Source organism: Varroa destructor, unplaced genomic scaffold (assembly GCF_002443255.2).
Source record: "Varroa destructor unplaced genomic scaffold, Vdes_3.0 BEIS01000003.1, whole genome shotgun sequence".
Taxonomy (NCBI): Eukaryota; Metazoa; Arthropoda; class Arachnida; order Mesostigmata; family Varroidae; genus Varroa; species Varroa destructor.
In genome coordinates, this window is record NW_019211456.1 from 51,852,410 (window position 1) to 51,873,285 (window position 20,876).

A 20,876-nucleotide genomic window follows, 5' to 3' on the forward strand; every position below is an offset into this window, starting at 1 on the left:
ATATATATATCTGGTTATGATTATTACACTTATGCACTCCTTCATCCCCAGGTTAACAGAAGATCATCTTAAACGACGTCGGCTATCCAAAGAAAAACATACTATGGGCATAACGCAGGTAAAATCAGCTTATGCTCGAAGAGCCTAGCATCTCCAGTAATCTTCAAAAACGCATTGCCCTGATATCAAACGTATTGTTCTTTGAAGACCTGCAATTCACCACCATTGTAATGGGTTTTAGCGACAGATATTAAACATTTGCAATAATTTATACAGAAGTACTACGAAATGCATATTACAAAAAAGATCAAAATGTCCTGGAAATTACGTTCATTCCAGAATATACATTATTGCCGGTCGAACACTACAATTATATTCAATACAATATAACCGTTTAAATGCGCTCCTGAGTACTGTTTAGTAACTTTTATAATTATCTATTTCTTGAAATTATAACTCTCTCCACAGACGAGTCCAACGAATTAGGCTAATAAAATCCTATTCCGTTTTGGCAGCTTTTATTTTTGCTTTAGAAGAGCGCAGGCTATATGTACGGGTATTATACATACTTTGCTCCATGGACTCGAATCACAATTCACGTATGCTCTCACCTATTGAATTTTTTTACTTAGGTCAGGTTGTTTGACTTGTATTCAAGGTTCGACAAATTTGTGGGCTAAATAGAGTGTATATTGATTGGTTCTCTTACCTAAAATTGTATTTACGTCTGCATACTTGCTTCGCCTGCGATCGGGCAACGTTGGACTTGCAGTGAATTTTTCTAGAAGCTCTATGATTAAAAAGAGTACGTTCTCAGTTTGGAAGTTCGCTGAGCATTGGTACTTCCTTCTAAACTTTGGTGCTTATTTCAATTTTACCCTATATGTGTAGATTAACGATTAAAAACCTCCTATATTTTAAAAAATAGTTGAACGACAGTAAAAAAAACTAAGTCGACTGAGATTTCGGAATAGACATACCTGTTTCGCACTGAAGGTCAGCCGTCTGATGCAATGCTGACTGCAATTGCGAGCGTTAACTCAACACGTTTATTTTTAGGTCAGAATATCAAAAGTAATACAGGAAGTTTTTAGCGTCGAACTTAAACATAAATCAGTACGGCTGATCCTTCAGTAAACATTTGAAAGCAATAACCAACATTGATGTCGACGGTCGGTCAAATACGAAAATAAACCAAAGCGCTGCTTGGAACGCTTTATCTGGATTTCAACTGTACTTAGTCACGTATTCTTCTACTACGGAAAAGCTTCCGTTCATTGCGCTCATTGTTTTTCCATTAAATTTATAAAAATTTCTCACCGATCTTTTCATTTCCCATAAATCTAGAGAGTGCAACTGGAAGACATGGACATAAAAAAGCACAGATGGCAAGGCCTTAATTTTTAGGATCATTTATAATTATCAAACGTCTTCTTTAAATATTCTTCTTAATGCCATCAAGGCGTTAGGCTGATTAAAGAAAGACTCCTTTACTTAAGCAACGTAGATAGAATCTTGAAAATAATCCGTGATTCCTGTAAATTTGATTCTTAGGTAGAACAGCATGTCATGGTTCAAAGGTTGACCGTAGAAAGTGCCTAGTGCAGTGTGACTATCTGGTAATGCTCGCGAGCAATATATACCCTATATAGTTGTGTAGCAGCGGGATATCCAATGAGAGAAAACCTATTCTAAATACAACTGACAACAGAACGTAATCAAATATCAAGGTTAGATAATGCACACAAAATATAGCGGGTCACTGACTAGTGATGTTTAGAAACAATGAGCAGAGAGATTTGACAACTTGTACCCTGGGAAGAGATATACACACTCAGATATTTGACTAACTTTACGGAAGACTGAAACAAGCCTTATTTAAAATGTCTTAAACCGGGAAAGCAGCGTAAACTAAACAATGCAAAAATAAGTTTAGTTCCGTCCGATAAGAGTATTCATACGCAAAAGCCTTGATCTATCATGAGAGCAGCGGGGGAAACCCTCTAGGAATTCGTTGCTTTGCATGTGGGTCAACCACCTGTGCAAAGGGACGGCTTTATTTATTTATCAAGAAGAAAAAATATATGACGCGGTGACCAGAAAAAGCTCCAGGATTAATTTTGTTTTTATTACCCAGTTATAGTTTTGATATTTTTATTGCCCGGCCAGACAGCATTGAATGTACTTTACTGCTGAGCCTGCTTAGACACTAGCTTTCAGCCCTACTGTATATCATTTCTAACGATTTACATAAGCTGTCACTACGAAATTAAACATATGTCCTTGTACACGCCATACTAGTGGTAGCTATGCTACCTTCTTGGCTAAATGCGGCGGCAATGGCTTTACATATATATATATATAGTGGCGAGCAAAAGCGTAGCTGTTTAAAATTGTTGCTATCATTACAAAACGTGCGCTCCTGAGACTATACATTTGCACGTACCAATGCGCCATCTCGGAGACTGTCTGCTTCTAAAAGCCCGCCTCGAGTCTGAATCTGCTCACTCATTGACTATGATTTATTGATAATCACTAAATTTGTCAACGGCAGTTGTTCTCGTCTCAATGTACGCGAATGACATTGGAAAAAAACAGCGTTTTCCACCGTTCATTCCAGGATCCTAATGTATCTGGAAAAGTTTTTCTACAAGCCTTTAATAAATAACACGTTGACGTCACACACCCGGAGAAAGCGTACTTACGGTAAATATACCTTCACATCCGATCACAGTTTTATAATTATGCATATGCTTTAGGAAACGTTTTTCGTAAAGTACGCTCAATCTTGCATGATCTCCATTACAAGCAGTACATCTTGCCAAGTGTGACAAGTGGGCTGCGAGCTCGATTTCAGAGTGATTTCTATGGCCAATTATTTTAATTCCAGAATCTTATACCTTACCTAATGGAGACAAAAGGTATATACGTATTAAAGCATGTATGTATTGTTTCGAATCTCGGCATCCAAACGAATGATGAAGCAATAGATGGGCAAGAGCGGAGCATGTGTGAGTCAATCAAAAAAGCCTAGCGGATTTGACCTCCAGCAAACTTTCAACGGCATTTTGATATTTTTCAACTTCGTTTTTAAAGTTCTTCTGAGCTTAATGTGTACAGTATTATCATACCATGTAGCCAACATGATACCATTGTGGTCTTTATTGTTATTCTCATCGTCAGCTCACAACTACGTATTCCGCTAAATTGGCTGTTTTCTCTATAAGGTCCGTCCTTACCTGTCGATCCGTGAGCTAGCATTGCAATAAACTCCTGTGCGAAGAGTAATCTGCAGTGAACAGGCGGTCACAGACACACAAATGTTTTCGGCTTCTGTTGTGTAAGTGACGTTTTTATCAGTGACAGTGCGTTCTCATAATAAAAGCTCCGTTAATTGACATCGATAACCTTCCAAGCCATGTATTATATGCGCTTACTGCCCTCACCGAATTTTTGGATTTAAAGAGCAAGCCACAAAGCCTACAATCAATTCTTATGGATATTTAAGGTTTAGTAGGACAGTATCTCAAGCGCAGCGATTTGCGCTGATGAAGATCTGTATCTACTGTGGTTATATCTTTCTAGTTCTGTAATATAATGACGTTAGAATGCCCTATTAATCTAAACCCAGCTAGAACTTCAACATACGACTCAGTTTTTTCATACTGAGCCAATCTACTTCGTGCCGATCGATGTCCTTCAGAAAATTTTGTTCCTGCGTGCAAACGATCGGTTAGTTAGAATCTAGTTAGACGCAAGAGGCATATTGAAGCAGCGATCCCTTTAGACTTTGTTACACTGCTGTCCGCGCCAGTAACAAATAACGGCTTTTATGGCAGTGGATGTATTGAGTCCAACATTTATAATATTCTACACATAAAATAAACAAAACTTCCAAGGTAAGACAATAAACCCAGGTAAGGGACGCTCAAAAGCTGTACATAAACTAGTCGCTTCTAGAAGTTCGGTTTATCAAACGACGGTTTTCCCAGGGTAGAAAGTTTTAGCGGCATTTCTTCCCAAGGCCAGTGCGTTTAGCAATTGCTGCAAGAAATTGTGCCATATACACAAGTAAGTTCACTGTTCAGGCGTTTCAAGACCTCTCTGACGAACGACAATTGCGGGGAATCCATAACGTAGTAAGATCGAGGCCTAGCAAACCATACAGTATGTTCCTGTAGCCAAAACAAGCAGGAAGGGACAGAGGGTGCCTTATTACAAACATCAAGTCAATTTACGATATTGCATATAATTCATTTAAGAATAGTTCAGTTTACAGAAAAAGACTATTTCATACATATTCAACTTAATCGTTGATTTTTACAGCAAGTATATGTATTTGTGTACTATTTCATGCGTATTCAATTCAAAACGCCAGCCACCTTAAATGGAACGCGGTGCTTGCTGATATCGTTTCACTGAATATTCACTTTTGTGCAGGTTATAACGGTACCAGCGTTCTTCCTGCAGAGATAAGATATATAGTCTTCCTAGTTTATCTTGACGTCTCCGTCAAGCGCATTGAATTTTATCTCGTAATCTTTCATCAAGCATGCAGAATATTTGTCGTAAAAGTTATCTTTCGTATTTTTGATAAAGTTCTACTAGCTGTGTTGTTTACCATTGTTGGTCAGTGAATAAGATCTACTAATGTGAAGGATGGGCTTTGAATCCACTTTACTCCTTCAAAGAGCTTGTATGTTTGAGAGAACTTTCTTAAACATCAGACTAACTATATCGGGCTTACTCTAATGAAATAAATCTTCTAGAGCGGCATATAATAAAGCTGTAAAGTCACTTAATGAAAAAAAAACCGTAAGGAATCGGCTCGATGATCGAAGAGAGTATTGGGGATGATGACGCCAACTCTAGTTGAAGCCCTTCTACGAGGTTCTTAATATGCTCCTACAATCTTAATACAAATGATACGCAAAGAATTGTCGGTGGAGGTAAGTTAATAAATAGCCCATCAATACTGGCATCTGAAAACATTCGTATTGAAATCTTTAGTGCAGTTATTCAATCATTTTAACATTGCCAAACTTATAATGACTGGCAAAACTATCTACAAAATTTATTTCCACATGCTCGATTGCTTATTTCGAAGCCTCCTAAAAGGAAATTATATATTATGTTTATCATTACGCAGAAGACAGTGCGGTTGGAAGAAGTAAAACAATGATTTCAAATCAAAGGAGACGTATATTTAGAGTTAACACTTTTTGCTTTAAAAATAATGCCGGTTTATTTACTAACAGTTCTCAGCATCTTCATCGAAAAAGTTGACGCGTTATAAATTTATCATTAATGTATAATAACTTAAAAGAAATAATATTTTTTTAGTAGGCAAAGAACTAGAGAGCTGCATTCATATGAGAATAAATAATAAGAATTCGTTGCGCCACGTTCCGCTATGCAATGTGGATAACACAGCGTCGTTTATGCACTCGTGATGATATGCACCTTCTAACATAGTGTGTTGTATAAACATATACAACCAAAATTATATATGTACATATAGCAATATCCATCACACATTCGAAGAGACATTAAATTGTGACATCGGCCTGCCCGTAGCTAATTTGCAGTGGAAGCCATCAATCGAGAAACAGATTACTACGTGATGGTTTCTTCCCAGTCATTACCTCTGATCGTTCACAAATTTGAAGAACTCACTATCTATTTCGGCAAGCAAAGGCACCACTCGTTGAGAGTCCAGGACAAGTGCGCAGCGAAATGTGGGTAATGTAGTCGGTTTCTTGCCGTACGAAGAGAGCCTAGAGCACGCTGCAGATAAAAAAGGCCTTCACTCGGTTGAGTACTTCGAGATGCGCTGCTATGACGTCCTGCCAAGCCGCTACCGGATCACTTGGAGGTTGAATAGGTGGAACGGTTTCATGAGTGACTGGCGACTCGACGTCCGGATTGTGCAAGATGCAGTTAATTCTTTCCCATATACTTCTGATTTTAAGGCCGCCTTTAGCTCTGCATTCAAAGATTCGCTTCCACGTTTTTTGCCTAGTACCATTAAAGAAGTAGCCCGACGTACTGGAATCTGCTGACGTGCCGAATTAACGATTCGGTGAGAGATAACGTCTTGCCGGCCGTAACTCTACCTTTCATCCTGAATTTTACAGCCTCCGTCTGATCCAGCTTGATCGTTAATCTTGTTCTGTTATTATTATGTGAAGTATAGTCGAAACCTGCTATAGCTGCAATCTCTGTGCCTATAGTTTTAAGTTCCGTCTCACCGTAATGCACTGCATCAGACAACTGGCCTCCAGCAGGGAACGGTCTGTCAGTCTATTCCCGGGTTCGAACCTAGACCACAATTTGTCCCTGAGATTGTGTTACTACACCATCAGGGGACTGTATTTGAAATCTGCTAGGGCCGTAAAATACCGACTTGTCCGAATAAAGGATAACTTTGACCAAGTCCCTTCAGCCCCTTATTCTGTCACAAAGATCTTTAACTAAAACACAAAAGGGCTCTGACTATCACTTTGGACGGACGAAGTCGCACGTTTGGGGGGCAAGGAGATAGTTTCATTACTTCGCCATCAATGCTTATGTTGTTTCCTGTAGAATCGTAGCCCGAATGCAAAATCGAATGCCGAAAATCAATAAGCAGCGCGTGTAAGCAGCTCGCCAAATCCATTTTAATGTCAAGCATTAGGATACTGCATAGCGCCTTCGTCGAGCGCTTGTCCATGTCATTTCTTCGGTCTAACTTCTCCGCTCGCTGAGAAAGCGGGCTTTCTTTGGGTTAGCAGACCTGCAAGTAGCTTGTAACATATACTCTTCTTAACAACGCCTCCGCACTATGGCGATGGCAGAGTTAACTCACCTTTGTCTTGGCAAAAATTACTAGCAAAGCCTCTCTCCACTGAGTTGGTATGATGCCGAAAGTTTTCGAAAACTGCAGGACCTCGAGCACGCTGAACTTTCGCTCGAACAAGCTGCGCTCTGTCGTGAATTCCTCGTCACTGACCACAAAGAACACTGGCACCACTCGGGGAATCGTATCATTCGTCAAGACAATGGGAGCGAAGTGCTTGATCCGTGTAGTTGAGTATAATGAACATACGATCGATCAACAACGATTTCGTTATTTGTACAACTCTACAGCATCATTAAGTCTTTTTCCGTTGTGTTAGGCGTATGTAGTTCAGTAGATTGTCTTAAGCGCTGCGGTCAGGAGGTAAGTGGCGGGTTGCACCACTACTAACAGTCCATGCGTGTTTTGGGCTCTTCAGGCAAGGCAACAGCGATCAGCGTTGCACGGCCTGTGTTTTATAAAGGTGGCGTGTCAGACGGACGACTGAATGTTGGCGCGGAGCTCTCTGATGGCATAAGCTACTGGTATGCGCTCGCTCTCCACACTGACGCAACGTGGTCGACGTAGGTTTCTGTAAGTCCAGGATGGTTTTGTTAAACGTCGGTCACTGGTGTGTTTGCAACGAATTTTACCCAGGATAAAATTCACTATCCTTGTAAGAAAATGACCCGTTAGAAGAGGATGGATATATACAAGCACACACCTTGATCGCTGTAAATTTTGCGGTGGCATGTGTTTAAAGTCTCACTCGAACTGGCAAGAAGGTTTTGATCGTCCGAATGACTCCGAGCGTATTAACCTAAAATACTTATTTTTGTCCATTTTGCCCACGGATAGGATCGACCCCACCGAGCATTCTGCGTTACATCTCATAGTGCAGAACTTGAATTGAATATATAAAGAAACATGCAAAGTAGTACGCATTATTAACTATAATGCTTCGATTTAGTTCTTCACGAGATTGGGAACGCCAGCTTATTATTCTATGCAAATGTTCGCGACCATTAATGATAATGATTACTCAGTGGCGTTTAAATATTCGTAGATAGAAGATACTGAATATTAGCTTTAGCGTAGCATTGTCCTTACCTCTTGAAAGCAATGTCACTTTAATCAGCAGTCAGGCTTTCCACATTAACGGCAACTAAAACAGTAAGGGAGTGTTGTTCAATGTTTACGCAGCTCAAACCTGAGTGTTTGGCAGCTGATTTTATGGATTAAAATATAATAGTTGAAAAAGTTGTTGAGTTGTTAGTACGAATCGACTCAGAAACCTTATGAGTTAATCAGATAAGTGTGGCGCTCCGCACATCGCGGCATAATAACATATACAAGTTCTAGTTCTAGTCGATAGGCGAGGAATAGGCATGTAAAGATAACTATTAAAAAAGTAAAAAAAAACTATTAAAAAAAATGAAGCTAGACTCCCGAAATGATATCTGCATTACCGTAACCTACTAGTCTCGAACTAAAAAGGACTTTTCCCACCTAACAATGGCTACACTCGTTATATACCGTGTTCTATATAACGGTGTTAAAATTATTTCATATATCACATAGTTGAAGAATACAGTTTGTGATTTTTCCATAGGCCTACTCTGAAAAAATGACCTAGTGCTTATTTCTTGTGGATTCTTAGAAAAAAAATTAGCCGAATCGATGCATTAAGGTTTTCTAGCGAGCGTGCTGCCGTCCCGGTAGTAGAAAATCCAGCTCACCGCACATTCGTCATCTTTTGTAAACAAGTCCCTGCCTCTTTTGTGCACCCATATTACTACGCCTCAATATGGAGCAAAGGCTTTTTGTATTTATGTTGTTCTTGAAACGATTTGTATACAATATCCTGCAGTGATGGCGAAATGTTACCCACAGTTGTCCTTCCTTTCCAGAGTAGCCTCGTTATTGCAACATGGCGAGCAGCGGCGGCCGCTGATTGGCCTATTGTTCGATGAGTGAATGGTTCATGTGTATCATTCTGCCGCAGCGATAGACATAAGCAGCACGGGTAACACGTGGAGAAGCGATGATAGATAACGTCTCACGTTTCATCTTCATCTACAATGAAAATTTTGTGTTTTGGACGACCTTCACCTTTTTTTCTTGTATCACACGGTGCCCTCTCTTTCGCATGAGATAAACCTGCCGAAAAACGGCCTTGATGTTATGATATGCCGGTTATCTTGAAACGCATCCACCCCTCGTCACACGTTTGTTTCACTACTTGCTGTTATAGAACTAGGACAGAAAGGTCGATACGTGCACTCACTCAGCCTGCGGCAATTTTCAGCAGCATCCATACTTTTCTCACTAGAGTTTTCAGCTGCCGATTTCGAAAGGCAAGCGTCTCTAGCCAATATGAAAACAACATGCCAACTACAGTCACTGCACCATCTAGAATTTATTACAGATACTAATACAATATTAAAACCGTACTACACGGAAGCAGCTACAAGGAAACCAAATAGCAGAATCCAAAGAATTGTTTTTCTACTATTAATTGAGAGGTGATACGAAATCAGCGAGATCAGTATATCGGTAATGAATAGAATAAAGCACCATAAAAAGTACTCCATACATACGCTCGAAAGTACTCAAATATTGAGCCATATTAAACTATCTAATTTGATTTTAGGCTTCCGTTGCGGCTGGGTAAGTTAGGTTTCAGACCTCTAATATATTCAAAGTATATTCGTGTTGCGCAAGACAGCGATATTGCGTTTTGACGGCGTTGCTGGCGGTGATAGGTTTCAACCTCCAAAGGACGCGTTCAGCGCTCGTACAAACACTCTCCATAACTACGCCTGAACCTGATACTTTCATTTTCTAGAGTCCGAACCAACTTCAAGGGCCCAAGGTTTATAACTACATAATTGAAGAGTCGTTTCCTGGAATCATTTACGGCTTTTTAAGGAGCCATGAACACCAATAAGATACACTGTGCTAAGTACAACATAAGAGCCATTAAAGAAGTATCTAGGTTTACAATTTATAGAAACATGGTTTGCAAGGGTGATATTTTTTGACAGAACTTCTCTATCCATATAGGATTTTTGTTGTCTACACGATCTTCTAAGCTAAGAAGAGAGAAACAGGTAGTAAAAAACGTAATCCGACATTCTGTTTTGTATTTACACGTATATATATATATATATATATATATATAATGATGTCACAAAAGTTTGATATTTTTCAATCAGTACGGGGATGACTCAGTCAATTCCCATAAACACTACTTGAATGTCGAGCTTAGGGGGCCGTTATCAATAAGGGAAACTGTATCGTCATTTTAATAAACTTATACGTCCCCACGCGTAGCCAATGCAATGCATAGATGGGCATTGCAGTTATCGCTATATAAGTTAGTTAAAAAATATGATCATATCCCAAAAAACGTTACAATATTTTTGGAACTGACTTATTTTGCTATTCCAAAAACAAGCATCATAATTAAAAGTGACAAACCCGGTGTCTGAAACTTCTTTTGTTTTTTAAAGAAACTCGCAAACGCTGATATTTAAAGGAACGATGCAGACTCGACCTTTATAGTTGCGTAATTCAGGTGCAACTTCCCCTTCCGGAAAAAAGCGGTCCGCAAACATTTTGTACTGAATGAAACTGAAATCTACCGATAGGATTAATTGATATTACCAATTAAGATGGCCATATCTAATCATGAGTGTCATTTGGGGGAAGTTTAGGAAGAGCAATCCAAATTCTTGTTTTCGAAAATCGAGAAGATAAGGTAAAAACAAAAACGAAGATATTCTCTTATACTGTATGCAGGAGTATCTATTCAATGATATAGATAAAAAAATCGATTTCAGATGGTTCTATTTTAAGTGACACAGAATCGGAAAGCGTTTCTAATAAAAATGTTGTCTGTAAGACGACAGTTAAGAGCTTTAAGGATAATATTAGGTCGTTTCATTCGATACGTTTTTTAGATGAGAGACGATATAGTTACAAATCACATTCACTATTATGTCATGGAGAGCATTTCAAGGTCGTGATATCAGAATCATTGTATTTTAGGTTTTGTTTCGAAAAAGAGTACAAAACCTGTATGTTAAAATGATAGTTTAAATCATTATGATTGCTATTGCAATATGAACGGTAGTAATTGGACGAAAGGTATGCATGACCTAATGCATCAGTGTCATAGTATAATATAACAATATTTGTTTTACCTTATTAAGCAAGATATATCGAAACCTAAGCCTTACCATAGAAAAGTAAACAATTCACTTGAAAGATAAAGTAAACGATTATCAAATCCGTAGACGAAAATAAGTCACAAATTAGACTTACCCCTTAGCAACGATGTTTTGACAAACCAACTGCTATTGCGTCCATACAACCATAGCACTTTTTCGCATATTGTCAAGGTTTTTTTTTCGAATACTTAGTTTAGCTTGTGTCCTTAAGCTAATTGCTGCGACCTGTACACAATAACGTAGCGGTAACGTGCAAACAAAACCCCTCTACCGTTCGGCATTGTCCTTTTTTGTGTTTGTATGTTATTATAAACGGTTAATTGTAACTAATAAGTTATTCGAAAGGTATTAATTGCTTCCGTTCAAATGTTTTTGCTTATGAATTGTCAGGTGCTATGTGCAGTTAGACAACAGTTTCGTTAGGATCGCAAGCCTTAAACCATATTTCGAGTTCGAGCTTTCATAATAATATTGGATAATAATAATAATATGGGTCATTTGATGGCGCAAACAGCATTTTCGACGCTCGTATTGCAAGTTTTACACAGAGATCAAAAGGTTGCCGGAATAATCCTGGCTACATGGGGCGTGTACGATAAGGAACTTAGAGTAGTACTTCAAGTTAGAGTACTATGTTTAAGCGTGGAATTGTCGACTTTAAAAACGCCTGTGAGTCAACTATTAGAAAATTCCTTGAGCCACTTTTCAACAATTGTTTCGTAAGCTTACATCGTTTACCTAAGCAATCTTCACTGAAAGCATGGTTCATTCCTATATGGAGAAGAAAAATGGGAATAGCGCGGGCATCGAAAATGCTAAGCTTCGCTACCCGATGTAGCTTTCTTTGAAATCTGAAATCAATATAAAACCTTTGTGATGTGAATAGAGAGATAGCGCTCATTTCATTAGCCAAAGGGTTTTGCAGTGGTATACAATACTTCACTATCAGCTGGCAACACAGTAAAAAGTGGAGCAGTACACGGAAGTAGACATCACTTAGGCACCGACCAAGGTACGAAATCCATGAATATAGTAAATTATTATAGCTTCGAATCAAAGTAAATAGCTTTTCATTTTCGATTCAGTACAAGGACATCTGTTCCGGATGTGTTTAACTGGAGACGGTGTCATTCTGTCGCATACGGTACCGCGATCAGGCACCGACGCCAGGAATCTGTAACAGACACACCCGCTGCTAGATGTATTTATTTGTATTTGTTTGTACTATTTTTAGATTTGTTTTCACCTTAGGAGGAGACAGTACTTCATATGGTTAACGATAAGTGAACGCATTGTTTTTCTGTTGGCTGCAAGTTGGAACTCGCCAGGCTTAAAGGCCCTCGATGTTGGTAAGTGTATATAATTCATATACCGGTGCACATATTTGGCAGCAGACATAAGGTGGTGCCGACTGGTACTTTTTTATATCAACAAAGGGCAAGAGTTGTCACGGTCGAGGGCTCCGAGTTTTGCTTTATATTCATTTATTACTATCCATTCTGATTTCATATAGCCAGGAAGTTTAACGGAGTTGGCCCACTGAACGTGCAGCTACGGGCACATACTTGATAGGTCATTGTTAGGCTAGTCACACGTTTAACATTGTGAATATTCGGCCGAAAAAAAGAAAGATGGATTGACCTACACATTCTGTTACGGCTGCATAAGCTTCCTTGACATTTATCGTTACGTCCAAATAACTTAACTCCTTCAAGAATTAAGAAGTTCAGTTGCATTGAAGTTGCATTGTCATCGTCAACAACAACAATATTTACGTACACAATATTCCTTAGGATTAACACAAGTGTTTTGCGCCCATGTGGTTTCTTTTCAAAGCGCGCTTCTGCAAGTCTTCCGAACAAAAAATTCGATACTTTTTTTGTTCGGTTCAGCGTTGACCATGAAATGTTGGCAGGAAGCTTTAGGAAGATAGTATGAACACGTCCGATACAAGAGGCCAACTATTTAGACGAAGATCTCGCAAGTGCTGCTGGAACGATGCTGGCTTAGCTCAGCTTTGGCAATATTGAATCATTTTTCTTTTTGCTCAAGTCAAGATTTTCAGCTCCCTTTATTTGATCGAGTTTCTGATAAGTTCTCGTCATTCCTAAAAAGAATGGAGGACAATATTTTGCTGATGAGGTTATGCATTGAACCGTAGGCTCAAGAGGCCGCATTGATCGATTCAACACAGAGTATGAAAAAATCATATGCACATAACATACGAGGGTTCCCATTTCCCTGAATATTTCGGGGTATTTTAAATAATGTGATTGACCGATCGTAAACAGCCTGCTATAAAAGGCCTTTTTTATTTGCAGATGCGCGGCTTAGAAACCGTTCCTTTAAGTCGGTAGCTGGCTGCTACGCCATATCCGAGAGCAGTTGGTCTCACACTCCCTAAAGGCAGCATCGGCCGCTCAGCTCGAACTCTTCAACCATGTGTACCAAGGATATTCATAGCGCTAAATGACTCTTTTCATCCCAAATAATTTTTAACTATCAGCTTCCGTTAACATTTCCTAAGACTGATGTTTCTCGAATGAGTGTCGTCTGTTGGAGCTTAAGATGAATTGCCACTTTCAGAAACTAACCATTAATCAAAAAATATTTATATCATAAACAATATGATCAACTAAATGGCACTCGATTGTGTCGCTTGAGGTCGCTCTAAGTGAATGGGACTGCATCCGTTCCGGGCTAAGATCTAATTATTCGAAGCAATACCTAGTGGTAGTACTGGATGTAAAACATAAAACGTTCGGGACTACGTCTGTTGCAGTAGCCTGCTTCAGGGGATTTAACCTTCCTCCCCACGAGAGGGTTTACCGAATTAGCGATACATGAGTGTTATAAGTGAATGATGTAATTAAATCGCTTTCGTTATTATCGCATAAGAAGTGTTTGCGTTTCGAAGTCGGATGGTTCTCCTACGATATGTTCTACCTCTTGACATGTATATATTGTGTGTAGCTCTTTGTGGTTGATACTCAACAGAGATTAGCTTGACTTTTGTTTGGCCAGTAACCCAAAATATTACGACAAACATTTTGCGATATTCCGATTGATCACGTTACATATGTGAGCTAGCTATAACCCTCAAATTTCTCCAGTAAACATTAAACAAGTGGTCGGAATTAAATAGTTTAAAACGAGCCAAGGCGGCATTTACGGAACTCTATCTAGTCGAAGCCGCTCTATCAGTAAAAATGGCCGTGGGACTGGCTTGACTATATTATACGATATAAGTAATAAAGAAAGAGACATAAATTGCATACTCGAAGCGTGTGATCAATTTCTCTATAGATTCGAAATCTTGTCCTGCTTGTTGACTAATGCAGTGCTCTGTGCATAGATCTTTTGCGCTTATATTTTTGCAATTTTAATTTTTGCCTAAGTGATACATTCCAATAGCGTGTAATAGATATCCGAATGTAGACAATCCAAGTATTTTGTTGCTAATAAATAATTTTTCTGTACTAATGGCAGTAGATGTATCCCATATAATGCACACATACTTCCTAGTAGTTACCATCGTGGTACCATTTATGTCGTTACTTGCCCTTTATCGATGGGTTATTTTTTTTCTAGAATTTATACAATCCGCAACCGCACCCTTTAACAACAACAGCATCATTTCCAGCCGCTATTTGTGCTCTTTCGCAATGCCATCTTACGAGTCGTCTAAGGATCTTTGCTGAAACAATAATTGTGAGTAGAGCACTCACTAATCGAAAGAGATAAAATAAATAAGCACGACATGGGAGCTAGCCAACGGAACACAAACACATTTAACAGTATCTTTAGTCTGATACAAAAGCTTTACCGAATTAATGGAAAATCCTATATTTCTATGCAGTCCTTTAGAACGCTAGCTTGAAGCTACAGAAAATTGAGCAATCCTAGCAAAAATTGTACTCTTATTAGTGGACGAAGTTTTTTTTTTTAATTAAAAGTTTTTTGAGGTAGCATAAAAGAGCAGTCATTAGGTTATACGAGATATATTTTCTTTGATCGAAAACTGGTGAGCGGGTAGCCAGTTGGAAGTTACCCTTGTCAATGTAGGCAATGACAGTCTAATCGTGTTTAATCTTCACAGGTATCGGCTATGAGCACGTGCCTGAATTATGGCCAGATCAGCAAATATTGCCTTCATCGCTTACGAGAGACCGCGAGATCATAGGGAAATGGAAAAGAGAATGAACTATTAGATAAAAGGAACAAACAGTATTACCACGGTCATGTGTCGTCTGGCCACAGTCGACCTAATTCCAGAGGGGGTGTCTTTACCTGATACGCCCAGGTGGTGCTACCGATGCCCCGCGATAGCGAGTGGCGCAACAATGAGAAGGGCAATAACGAGCAAGAGCACTGACGATGAAAACGTAAAGATCGTTGTCGTCAGCCCCAGAGGTTTAGGAAACTGTTTGCTTCACTCTAACAGAAGACAGCACAGGTATCGTTACAGCATATACACACTAATTGCGCTTAACGCGTGATTTTCACTATTTCGCATATAAAATACGCATAGAATTTTGTACAAATCAGGTAAACTGCGGGTAAACTGTAATTTGATTTCAGATTTGTTGAAACATATTATAACTAATGTCGGCTTTGACGATTTAAACATTTTTCAATTAACATTAATACGGTTTCTAACCAATGCAAAATTAATTTAAAATAATAATTTCAATTTAACTGCGAAGACAATTGAGTGAAAGAAAAAAATGCCTGTTATGAGTTTGCCTCGCGCTTGCACGAGGTCTTTTACAGATAATATCGATTAACTATTAATCTGTTTGTATCCCTTTTCAAGTCTATTTCCCACAATGTTTCTTGAACACAATGTGGCAAATCCGCTGTGCCCCACTCTGTCACAGCATCCATGGCACCCTTGGGCCCGCCTGTTTGTTACCTAAGGTATGGCCATAAACAGAAGTACTAGTAGCTCCCTTAAGCCGTTGGTACCGGCACTGCGAAACTAAAACGAGTATCAGACCACAGTTCGATCTTCATGTAATGCTATCTGTCTATAATGTTATCTACATTTAGAAAATAGACCATACATTATAAATACAGCCACCCCAACTTTATATTGTGTCGAATATTGTTTTCAATGAGACTATGGTCACGCAATGTTGGTGGCAAATTTCAATGGTGCTTAAATATTGGCTCAGTGTAGCCTGCGATTCTGGACTGGATAGCCTTTTTTACTTTTAAAGTGTCGACAGGTTGTAAAATGAATAGAAAGTCAAATGTACAACGATTCACAGATCACCGTAATGTTGCATTAAGTTAAAAGATATATCCAAATTTCGCTAACTATCATGATTTTGGACTCGAAAAGCTGGTTCAATATAGTTTTATCCACTCTGATGAAACGACATGTTCTTTCAGAAACTAGATTTTACAAAACAAGAAATTTAGAACAAAAGAAAGGTCAATAAAGTAAGCGTTAAGTAAAATAGGTATTATAACTGTGGTATATCACGGTGTGATGGGACTTGTTCATTAATTAATTAAGTGTCTAATCTATGATGTGTTTAATAACCCTTAATAAAAAAAAAGATATGTTAGTGTCCATTGTGCCGTTTTCATGGCGACTTCCGTGCAATAGTAGTACCTACTTCTACTATAAACTTATAACGAACATTTCAAGAATATTATCTGGACATAATTTAAGCTTTATTAAAGCTTCGCTACAAATAAAAAGATTGAAAACTAAGTAACATTTTGCCATTTTCCCTTCGGATCGATCGCCAAAAGCATTGTACTCTAATATGTTACAGCTTTGAATGAGACTTTGCATTTCTCTTTGTAATATCACAGTTTTGAACATAGAAAACTGTGTACTTGGATTCAACAGCACAATGCATGACCAGTACAAACATTCATCACTACCACTTTGTTTGACGTAAATTGTATTTTTTCTTATTTATCTAACCGTCTGCGAAGCTATGCCCATGACTCGATAATTATCATACATACATATTTGACAACAGATTTCAATACATCGATTTCTGTTTGTCTCATGACAGAATTTAAAGAGGCACTACTTATTGCATATTAAAAGACTAAAATACTAAACATTAGTCGTCGTAACATTTGAATCGCTTGAAAAAAAACATTTGTCAATTAACTGTCTGTGAATTCGAAGCAAGACATTTAACAGTGTCTCGAGCTCGAATTCTCGATTCCAAGTTTCTTAAACATGGAATGTGTTTTTGATAGAATTTACGCTCGTGACGGCTTGCGGGACGAATATTTCGAAGGATGTGTATTCCGTACTGAACAATGTGGTCGTCCCTTGAGCAAAAGCAGATGGAATAATCAAAACTAACTTTTGCAAAATTAACTTAACCGTTGAACATATTGCACTCACAAAGCAGTATTTAACTTTTAAGTTCTTGATTATGAAAAGAGACCAAGCTTAACTGTGTTTCAAATGGTTGAACTGTATGGGTATTCAATTGGCTAGTATATTTGCAGGGCGTTAAAAAGCAATGGACCTTCATCTATTTTCATTTATTACTCTGAAGATTCGTAAGTTTGCATGCGTTTGTTCGACGACAAAAAAAGGGAAGATTTAGCTCAGAAAATATCAATCAAAGTTATCTAGAATTTTGAGGGGCTATCGCCATTTTAAATTTTTAGTTTTAATAAACACTTATGGATCGGTCTCGTTCTAATAGATATAAAAATATAATACACAAAAGATAACTTTTTAACCACCAAACGTTTAGTTATCTAGCACAACGTTGAGCAACCTGCTTAAGCCGTTATTCAATTCCAGCCAGTCAAGATCAACCTCAGTAGGGGAAAGCGTCCACAAACATCTGCAATATACTGGCCATTTTATGCTTCAAACAGTGTTTGCAGTTTAGGTATCGTGACCGGTACCACACGTTCAAGTCCCATAGGTTTCGCGCTTGTAACGCGACGCTTTTCTTATTAATTTAACGACTTTCGGCCAGAAATCCTTCGGAAGCACATTATAGAAGTTGATATCCATGCTATTCACCCCCTGAATGCTAGTAAAACATTTCACCCAATCCATAATACATATACTTCGTTCATGAATAGGTAATTGAAGAACTGAAAAATCCGTGCTGCACTGCGGATTGTGTTCAAGTTCTCTGACGTGACGATTATCTTTTGTGGCTTTCTACAGTCTTAATCGACCATCATCGAAAATTTATCAAATTTTATGGAACAACCTGTCATATAAATAAGCACTTCATGAGAAAATAAGCCCATGCATGCAGTATCAGAATTATTCGAGCGATAGTTACCGGTCAATAGCGTGAGATAAAATAAAAATGTGGATTTCATCAAATCCCAGCGAAAATCATAATGAGTCTGACATAAAAAAAATCCCCACTAAATGTTGAGTTTAACATGCCATCCCCCCTACAACCGGCTACTTGAAGCGAAGCTTTGGGAATAATCGACTATTGCAGCTGACGTGTAGGATTAAATTTAAATAATTTTAAAAATAAATTTTCATGATAATTACTATTAAAAGATGCCCGACTACACTATTACCACGATCAATGAAAACCACATCAGCCATTAAATCCCGCCGAATAATTATGAATAAAGGGATAAGGGCAACATGCAAAATCAATGGCCTTCGCTCATTTTTCCAAATTCTTTGCGTCATATGGCTGTTTTCCAGCACAGTGCAAAATGTGTGCACACCTGACCTCGAACCTGGACCGCCTCAAGAAAGCTGAGAAACAAAGTCGAGTGTACCATTGAATCTGAATCAATTTATACGCAATGCGTTTAGCTCATCAGAGAAATGCTAGCAGGTTGGCTACAGCAGAACTCCTCATGGACTCTTATGTAGAATCAGCTTCTTCAGCTTCCTAACCTCAGCACAAAATATCGAAAGAGGAGTATCGTGCGCACCTTCACACGCTCAGTGTTTGTACTCGTTTTTTCAAGATGCGAAGATCCATCGGTGGTCCAATGAAAATAAGAGTTGCGAGAAGGGAAAATTAAAAAAACGTTGCTAGCACACCTATAGCTCTCATTCACCGCTTTCCGGTGATAGGGCTAAAGTGATAAGTACGGATTTTTCATTTGTTTCCAGAGCCTAACTTCGTAATCGTAGCCAAGTCTTTTCAAGCTAAATTTTAAGAGATCATATACACGTACGAGTCTGAAACGCTTTTTTTTTTTTTAATAGACGACTGAAAGCACTCTATTGAGGCTCTTTTATGCTTTGTTCTCATTCTACTACAACAGTTGCCTTCTTATATTGCATGGAAACTTTCTCTAATACCGAACTTCACTACACTATTCAGAGCCGAAAAACGTCGCAAGATATAACCACTTTGAGTAAAGGGCATTTTCCATATGACTCCGATCTTTTTGAAACCACCTCGAAAGGCGTTTTTCATTGTCCGCACTGCATAAATTTCTCTATAGTTCCACACATTTCGGTATAAAAGTTTTTTCGAAAAACACACCTTACGTTTTCTCTCGTATCCTTGAACACCAAAAATAGATTCTGGTCCACGTGATGAAAATGTACGTTATGAAACGAATTATACAATTTTTTTCTATATTTGATCGCATATGTGAAATTCAAGACGTTATGTAACGTGAGGTGAAGCACTAGCCAAACAACATATAATATTTTCATTGATTTCAATGTTGTAGATATAAATGCAGAGTTGCGTTCTATTCATCATTACAAATTCTCGCAAAATGCACTTACATTTAATATCAAACGTACAGAACGTTAGAGCTTAATCTGAATTCATGTCAATGTCACTGCCGCCGACATTATTAGCCAAAGTCCCAAAAAAATACGAAAATATTTTCAAGGGATTACAAAGTCTTCAATTAAATTATATCAAATGACGAGAATGGATGTTTGCACTACTGATAAGATAGAATGCTAACAATTATGCCAAAAAGCAATGCCTTTAGTACCTTTATACTTTTTTGCAGGATTTTTTGCTTCACATTTCGCAGTAAGTCTTTAAATTTTTATATGAGCTTGCAGGGAAATTATTATATATTTATACAAAGATATGGCTACAGTACATATACCGAACACGCGACGGGCATAAGTTTGTAGGAAAACTATTGTTTATGTAAGGCATCAGCTAGAGTTGTTGATTTTTTTTCAAAGTTGATGATGTATAAATTATTCCATGTTCTAACTGTTAATTGCATGACACCACTGAATAATAAACTGTTTCAGGAAAGCCTGAAAAACTATTTACTCTTGAATGTCTTCACACTTAGTAATCACCACAATCTCACGCTCCCAGCTCCCACATAGGAAGATAGGTTTAAAGGTAGAACACATGTTTTAGTTATTATTCTTTATCGAAGACGTCAAGTAAGGGCAAACAGAGCCAACTTAGGTTTGTTCCAAATAGAAAAGTACCTCGAAAATTCGTTCAAAACAATTGATCATTGTTTTGTCATTGCTGAGACATAATTTTTTCGGAAGCTTAAGACGAGACCTCTAACACCCGTCGATAGCTTAAACTTCCTATGCAGCTAGACTTTTTATCTCCTCTCCGATTGGCACAATTTAGCCCTGCCCCGAATTGACAGACCGCTTATGGTATTCGGTTGATTTTACTTGTTTTACTTACAGTCGAAACAAAGGTGCTTAGGTTGCCCTTGAGAACGGCGCTTTTACAGTGCCCTATGAGGCTATAGGAACAATGATAACGGCCTTCGGTAAATCTTTAGGGGAGGCGAAGAAAATCACAGACAAGAGATAGCTAGAACGCATATTAGCAAATCATAAATTTGGAAAAGAATTTTTCAAGTAATGCCTACTGATTTTGGAA

The 20,876-nt window shown here is 38.3% G+C and overlaps 1 long non-coding RNA gene across 1 annotated transcript in view; it reads left to right on the top strand.

Moving 5' to 3' along the window:
• LOC147757112 (uncharacterized) overlaps nucleotides 1-410 on the top strand; it is a 2,195-nt gene extending 1,785 nt beyond the window's left edge. Inside the window, exon 2 of the long non-coding RNA XR_015324591.1 lies at nucleotides 52-410. This is a non-coding gene — a long non-coding RNA (uncharacterized LOC147757112). The remainder of the gene's footprint in view (nucleotides 1-51) is intronic.
• Nucleotides 411-20,876: the final 20,466 nt, after the last annotated feature.